Source organism: Phyllopteryx taeniolatus, chromosome 5 (genome assembly GCF_024500385.1).
Source record: "Phyllopteryx taeniolatus isolate TA_2022b chromosome 5, UOR_Ptae_1.2, whole genome shotgun sequence".
Classification (NCBI taxonomy): Eukaryota; Metazoa; Chordata; class Actinopteri; order Syngnathiformes; family Syngnathidae; genus Phyllopteryx; species Phyllopteryx taeniolatus.
Genome location: NC_084506.1, coordinates 11976550 through 11984288, shown reverse-complemented (window position 1 = coordinate 11984288; position 7739 = coordinate 11976550).

Sequence of the window (7739 nt, the reverse complement as noted above, 5' to 3'; positions counted from 1 at the left end):
GTGTTGTCCCCACGTGCTTCAAAGCCACCACCAGCATCCCAGTCCTGAAGAAGTCGTCTCCCTCCTGCCTCAATGACTACCCTACGGGGGCTCCTCAAGGATGTGTGTTGAGCCCCCTCCTCTTTACCCTGCCGACCTGTGACTGCACACAAATACACAGCTCCAACCTCTTCAAGTTTGCAGTCGACACAACTGTGGTGGGTTTCATCAGCAACAGGGATGAGACAGACTACAGGAGTGAGGTGAGCGCCTGACTGGGTGGTGCACGGACGACAACCTCTCCCTGAACGTGGAGAAAACCAAGGAGATTGTTGTTGACTTCAGGAGAGCGCACTCCCAGCATGCTCCCCTGCACATCAATGGAGCTGCGGTGGAGAGTGCGCAGCACCACGTGCCCATCACTGAGGACCTCTCCTGGACCAGCAACACCTCATCACTGGCCAAGAAAGCTCACCAGATCCCCAAGAAGAGTCGGAGCCCCAACCCCCATCATGTGCTCATTCTACAGAGGGACCATAGAGAGCATCCTGACCAACTGCATCAATGTGTGATACGGAGCCTGCGCCGCATCCTGCCGCAAGACTCTCATAGTGAGGGCAGCTGAGAAGATCATTGGATCCTCTCTTCCCTCCCTGCAGGAAATTTATAGCACCCGATTCACCCGCAAAACCCTCCGCATAGCGGGGGATGCCACCCATCCATCACACAGCCTCTTCAGTCTGGAGGAGATGGCGGAGTCTGCAGAATCTGAACTCTCTGCCTGCTCTGTCCCCTCTACCTCTTCTGTCCTCTTCCCACCTGAACTCTGAAATCTGACGTCCCACAAACACGCACACACGCACGCACGCACACGCACACACACACACATACGCACGCACGCGCGCACACACACACACACACACACACACACACACACACACACACAGACACACACACACCAGACTGAGGGTCACACCAGCCACTTCAGCAGCATTGGAGTCCATCCATTTTCTGAGCCGCTTCTCCTCACTAGGGTCGCGGGCGCGCTGGAGCCTATCCCAGCCTGTCATCGGGCAGGAGGCAGGGTACACCCTGAACTGGTTGCCAGCCAATCGCAGGGCACATAGAAACAAACAACCATTCGCACTCACAGTCACACCTATGGGCAATTTTAGAGTCTCCAATTAATGCATGTTTTTGGGATGTGGGAGGAAACCGGAGTGCCCGGAGAAAACCCACGCAGGCACGGGGAGAACATGCAAACTCCACACAGGCGGGGCCGGGGATTGAACCCGGGTCCTCAGAACTGTGAGGCAGTCGTCCACCGTGCCACAATTTTTTATTAATTTTCAATGATCACACTCAAGCCTGATTATCCAGACCTGTTCAATCAAGAAATCAAAATCAAGTCGGACAAAATATCCCAAAAAACTGCAACAAAATGACAGGATCCACAGAAATTCCAAAACAGTTGAGAAATAAAGTAATTGACATCTATCAGTCTGGAAAGGGTTACAAAAGCCATTTCTAAAGCTTTAACCATAGGGAGAGCCATTATCCTCACGTGGAGAAAACATGGAACAGTGGTGACCCTTCCCAGCAGTGTCCGGCCTACAAAGATTACCCCAAGAGAACAGCAATGACTCATCCAGGAGGCCACAAAGGAACTCAGGACAACTTTAAAAAGCTGCAGGCCTCCCTTGCCTCAGTTAAGGTTAGTGTTCATGACACAACAATAAGGAAGAGACTGGGCAAAAATGGCATTCATAGCGGAGTTCCAAGGCAAAAAAAAAGAACACAAAGGCTCATCTTATTTTTGCAAAAAAATATGTGAATGATTCCCAAGACTTTTAGGAAAATGTTATGTGGGCTGACAAGATGAAAGTTGAACTTTTTGGAAGGTGTGTATCTTGTTACATCTGGCGTAAATGTAGCACAGCATTTCAGAAAAAGAACATCATACTAAGATGGTGGTAGTGTGATGGGCTTGGGCAGGACCTGGACAACTTGCTGTGGTTGATGGAACCATGAATTCTGCTCTTTAACAGAAAATCTTGAAGGAGAATGTTCAGCCATCATTTTGTGACCTCAAGCTGAAGCGCACTTGGGTTCTACAGCAGGATAACGATCCAAAACACACCAGCAAGTAAACTTCTGAGTGGCTTAACAAAACAAAATTAAGTTTTTTTGGAGTGGTCTAGTCAAAGTCCAGACTTGAATCCAATTGAAAAGCAGTGTCATGACTTTTAATAGGCTGTACATGCTTGAAAACCAAAATTTTTGCTGAATTCAAATAATTCTGCAAGGAAGAACGGGCCAAAATATCTCCACAGAGATGTGAAAGACTCAGATTTCAGTTGTTCCTGCTAAGGATGGCCTAACCAGTTTAGGGGGGCCATTACCTTTTCACACAGGGCCTGGTAATTGAATAGTTTTTGTTTTTTTTCGCTGAAAAAAGTAAAACCACAATTTAAAAACAACATTTTAAGTTCACTTGGGTTATTTTTGTTTGATATTTAAATGTGTTTGATGAGTTAATTCTGATTTATTTTTTTAAATCAGAGCATGAACATCAAATCAAATAAAAATAACTAAATAAAATATTAATGTGCAAATTCAGATATTGCTGAACAATGTCACTTAAGCTCTGTTTTCCTCCCACATTCCAAAAACATGCATGGTAAGCTGATTGAAGACTCTAAATTGCCCACAGGTATGAATGTGAGTGCGAATGGTTGTTTGTTTCTATGTGCCCTGCAACTGGCTGGCGACCAGTTCAGGGTATACTCTGCCTCTGGCCCGAAGATTGCTGGGATAGGCTCCAGCATGCCCGCAAGCCTTGTAAGGATAAGCGTTAAGGAAAATGAAATGAAACTATAACTTAATCTTAAACATAAATAACATTTAATTTTGCAACAAATTTGCAAATGACCTAGTGTATTCAATTAAATAATTGAATACACTACAAAGACAAGATATTTAATGTTCAAACTGATAAACTTTATTCTTTTTAGCAAATAATCATCCATCCATTTTCTGTACCGCTTTATCCTCACAAGGGTCGCGGGCTTGCCGGAGCCTATCGCAGCTAACGACAGGCGGGGTATACCCTGAACTGGTCGCCAACCAATCGCAGGAGCAAATAATCATTAACTTAGAATTTTATGGCTGCAACACGTTCCAAAAAAGCTGGGACAGGGTCATGTTTACCGTTGTGTTACATCACCTTTTCTTTTAACAACAGTCAATAAACGTTTTCTCCAGATTCTCTGAAGCTTTTGATGATATTGTGGACCGTAGATGATGAAATCCCTAAATTTCTTGCACTTGTACGTTGAGGAAAATTGTCCTTAAACTGTTCGACTATTTTCTCACGAACTTGTTCACAAAGAGGTGAACCTCGCCCCATCTTTGCTTGTGAATGACTGAGCAATACAAATAAATCTGTTTTTTCAAGGATGAACTCCCTCTTATAACTGGCATGTGACTGTGTTAAGAAGTAACAGATCACATTCAAGCTCATGTTCGATGGGAGTCCACACATACCTGCCACCATTTCAGTTTTTAAGTGGAAAAAACATCAACAGCGCATTGCAGAGGGCGTTATAGAAACATTATTTAGCCACTAAAAAATGACTGAATGAAGAAGCTGTTTGCTGACCAGACTTATTGATAGCGTGTGTGTGTGTGCGTGTGTGTGTGTGCGTGGGTGTGTGTGTGAGAGAGAGCGAATGAGAGAGAGAGAGCGAGAGAGAGTGAGAGAGAGAGAGAGAGAGAACAGACCGTACCCCAAATGATGCATGTTTAATAGTTAGTTGTGACCATGAACTAGTGCATATGCACAGCCAAAACAACAGAAAAAACATCTGCAACAAGGTGTTTTCTCCAGTTACAAGTGATCTGAAATATCCAAGTTTGGACAGTGCCAAAGTTACCCTGCATGTTAAAACTGTTGTTTTTCGTAGTCCGCAATGTAAACATGAGTCGAGCGCGGCTGTCACAACGCACTTTGATTGGCCCGCGAAGCCCAATAGAATACTTTGTGTGCGGACATGTGACTTTCTTGTGTCGTTTGATTAGTGAACTTCAGTCAAACATCACTGTGGCAATCACGGTGGATTGGAAGAACGGCGCCCGATACGGAAGTCGAAAACTAAAGTCTAAAAATAGATTGGGCACGTAATTATTGATAAATGAAAGGAGCAAGCGGTGATGCCGGTAACGCGTTATCAAGTAACATTACAAAGTGTGTGTGTGTGTTACAAAGTAACAATTTACTCCCAAAAATCCGCCATTTTGAGTAACGAGTGTAGTAACTTTCCCCACAAAAGTAGTCAGACTGCAGTTACTTCTTCAAACCATGAGTAGTTACTAGGGGTGGGCGTATCGATCTAAATATCGATACTATCGATAGCAAGGTGAGTATTTGTAAGCGGATCGATACTAGCGTGATGAGATCGATACTGCGGTTTCTCTTGTCATCCAGCAATTTAGTTGAATTTTCACTGGAAAATGAATGAGCCAACATTTCCCTGGCGGCACGGTGGACGACTGGTTGGAGCGTCTGCCTCACAGTTTTGAGGACCGGGGTTCAAATACCAGGCCTCGCCTGTGTGGAGTTTGCATGTTCTCCCCGTGCCTGTGTTGGTTTTCTCCAGGTACTCCGGTTTCCTCCCACATCCCAAACACATGCATGGTAGGTTGATTGAAGACTCTAAATTGCCCGTAGGTGTGAATGTGAGTGTGAATGGTTGTTTGTTTAAATGTGCCCTGCGATTGGCTGGCAACCAGTTCAGGGTGTACCCCGCATCCTGCCCGAAGATAGCTGGGATAGGCTCCAGCACTCCCGCGACCCTTGTGAGGAGAAGCAGCTTGGAAAATGGATAGATAGATGGAACATTTGCCTGTCTTCGGGTGGGAGGCGGTGTAAACCCTGAACCGGTCGACAGCCAATCGCAGGGCACACAGAAACAAACACCCATTCGCACATACAGGCAATTTAGAGTCTTCAATCAACCTACCACGTATGTTTTTGGGATGTGGGAGGAAACCGGAGTGCCCGGAGAAAACCCACGCAGGCACGGGGAGAACATGCAAACTCCACACAGGCGGGGACGGGGATTGAACCCCGCACCTCAGAACTGTGAGGCAGATGTGCTAATCAGTCGTTCACTGTGCCTGAACAAAAACCTATAAATCTGTTGTCAATATGGGAACAAAGGCAAAAGGGCACCAAGGGATTCTTCCGCGGAGGGCTTTGTGAATAGAGAGGCAAAGTTTAAGAATGAGATCCAATTGTAGTTTGCACTTTATTTGCAGTACTGGCTTTATTTTTCACAATATCGTCCAATGGAAGGTATTTTTTGTTCTGATGTTGACATTGTTATATTTATATTTTTGTTACATTTCTGCTTTTTTTAATTTTGGACTTGACTTTTTTTTCTGAAACAATTGTGGTAGTAGAATTCTGTTTCTATACTATTACATTTTTGTACTATTGTTGTAGTTAGTTAATAAAAAAAGCATTTTTACTGCCTAAAATATTGGTGCTGTGTTTTATCATAACGGTAGTCATAATCAACTAACTCAAGGCAGAATCACAAAAACATTTCAAGTAAAAAAGTATGAGTATTGTGAACACTATCCTTATATTTACTTGGTAACAGATCAATACCAAAACCCCCAGTATCAGCCACCCCTATTAGGTACTTTTGTCTCCCACTAAATACTAATTTGCAGAGATTTGAACTAGGAGCGGTTAGTTCTGCTGCAGCATTTAACTGAGACCACTCTTCTTTTCTACTAACATAAGAAATCGATTGGGAAGTGATGGTTGATTCTACAATGCACAGTGACGGTGCAGTACCATAAAAGTGCAAAGAAATGCACAATTTCACTGTCGCCACACTATTTTTATGATTTTCCCTACTAAAAAATGCATTTCATTGTTGTTACTTTTTTATTTACACATTACAAATACAGTTTAACTGGCGTGTTAAATGCGCAATGGATTGTGGGTTAATTATTCATATCGAATGCGCGATCATCAAGGAGGATGGAGGGTAAGGACTGTCTCACTGAAGGACTTACAATACTTAGCTTATACGAGGCCGTTAGGGACATTATTCAGTATTAGCTCTCACATTTACTATTTAAATGCTTTCACACACACACAGACTACTGAAAGGCTCTCATGAGGACTACTCAAACACTCTCATACCCACGAGTCTTGCTCTCATTAACACTACTCAAATGTTGTCATTGACACTACTCAAATGCTCTCATTGACACTACTCAAATGCTCTCATTCACACGAGTCTTGCTCCCATGAACACTACTCAAATGCTCTCATTTACACTACTCAAATGCGTTCATACGAGCATGTCAATCACATTCTCGCACGCATCACTGGTATTCACGAGTTCATGTCAATCGTGCTCACACATGAATAGTGTAAATCTTTTATTTGGTAGTGCAATACAAAAAGTGAAATTATAGAGATGAACTGCACACTGCACACACTCATAGTGAAGTATTTCATATTTAAAATATTTATTATTTTGATGAATTTAAAAATGTTAAAATTTAAATTAAAAATTTAAAATAATAATAATAATTCCCAATATTGATAAACTAAAATATAACGTCAAACAAAATAGTGAATTAATTCAAGAAATAAAGTGTTTTTTTAATGTAGAAATTAGGCTGGAATTTGCCCTTTGAAAAGTACTTCTGTGTTTAATCACTCTATGAATACTGAAGAAACACAAGCCCACTGCGCTTTAGCCCGAAAGGCACATTTATTCGGCAGCATCCGCGTCCGAATAATGGCGTCACGCTCTTGACAGATGAGCCAGCCTGCCCTACGTCATACACGACACAGCTTCTGATTGGCCGACCATTATGTCATATCCTACAACACTTACACATTAAAAGCAGAAAAGAAAAAGGTTTTCTCCCTCTTCGCATCAAAACCACTGTAGTGTGTGTGCATGCGTGTGTGTGTGTGTGTGTGTGTGTGTGTGTGTGTGTGTGTGTGTGTGAAAGAGTACAAAACGCTGCCACTTATGATGAGGTTGAGAAAGTTTGATCATATTACCCCCTGTTATGGCCAACTTGCATTCCCGGTTTACTTGAGATGCGATTTTAAGGTCTCATCACTTACTGATAAAATCTTAAACAGGTTAGCACCCTCTTATCTCGCTGACTTAGCTGAACCGCATGTTCCGTCCCGAAACCTACGCTTGCAAAACGCTGGTCCTTACGTGACTCCGAGAGCTGGAAAGAAATTTGCAGGCTCTCGAGCTTTTTCTATTTGGGATTTTTGGGATATTTATTTGGGATATTTGGAATGCCCTACCCACAGATATTAGAGCTGCTACCTCAGTAGAAATGTTTAAATCCCAATTTAAGACTTAATTCTACTCTTTGGCATTGAGTTCAAATTATAGCCGTTATAGCCGATTGTTCGGTGCTTTGAAGCACTTTTTTTTGTTTTTTTTGTGGTCATATGCACCCATATTAACGTATCCATCCATCCATCCATTTTTTGAGCCTCTTCTCCTCACTAGGGTCGCGGGCGTGCTGGATGGAGCCTATCCCAGCTATCATCGGGCAGGAGGCGGGGTACACCCTGAACTGGTTGCCAGCCAATCGCAGGGCACATACAAGCAAACAACCATTCGCTCTCACAGTCACACCTACGGGCAATTTAGAGTCATCAATTAACCTACCATGCATGTTTTTGGGATGTGGGAGGA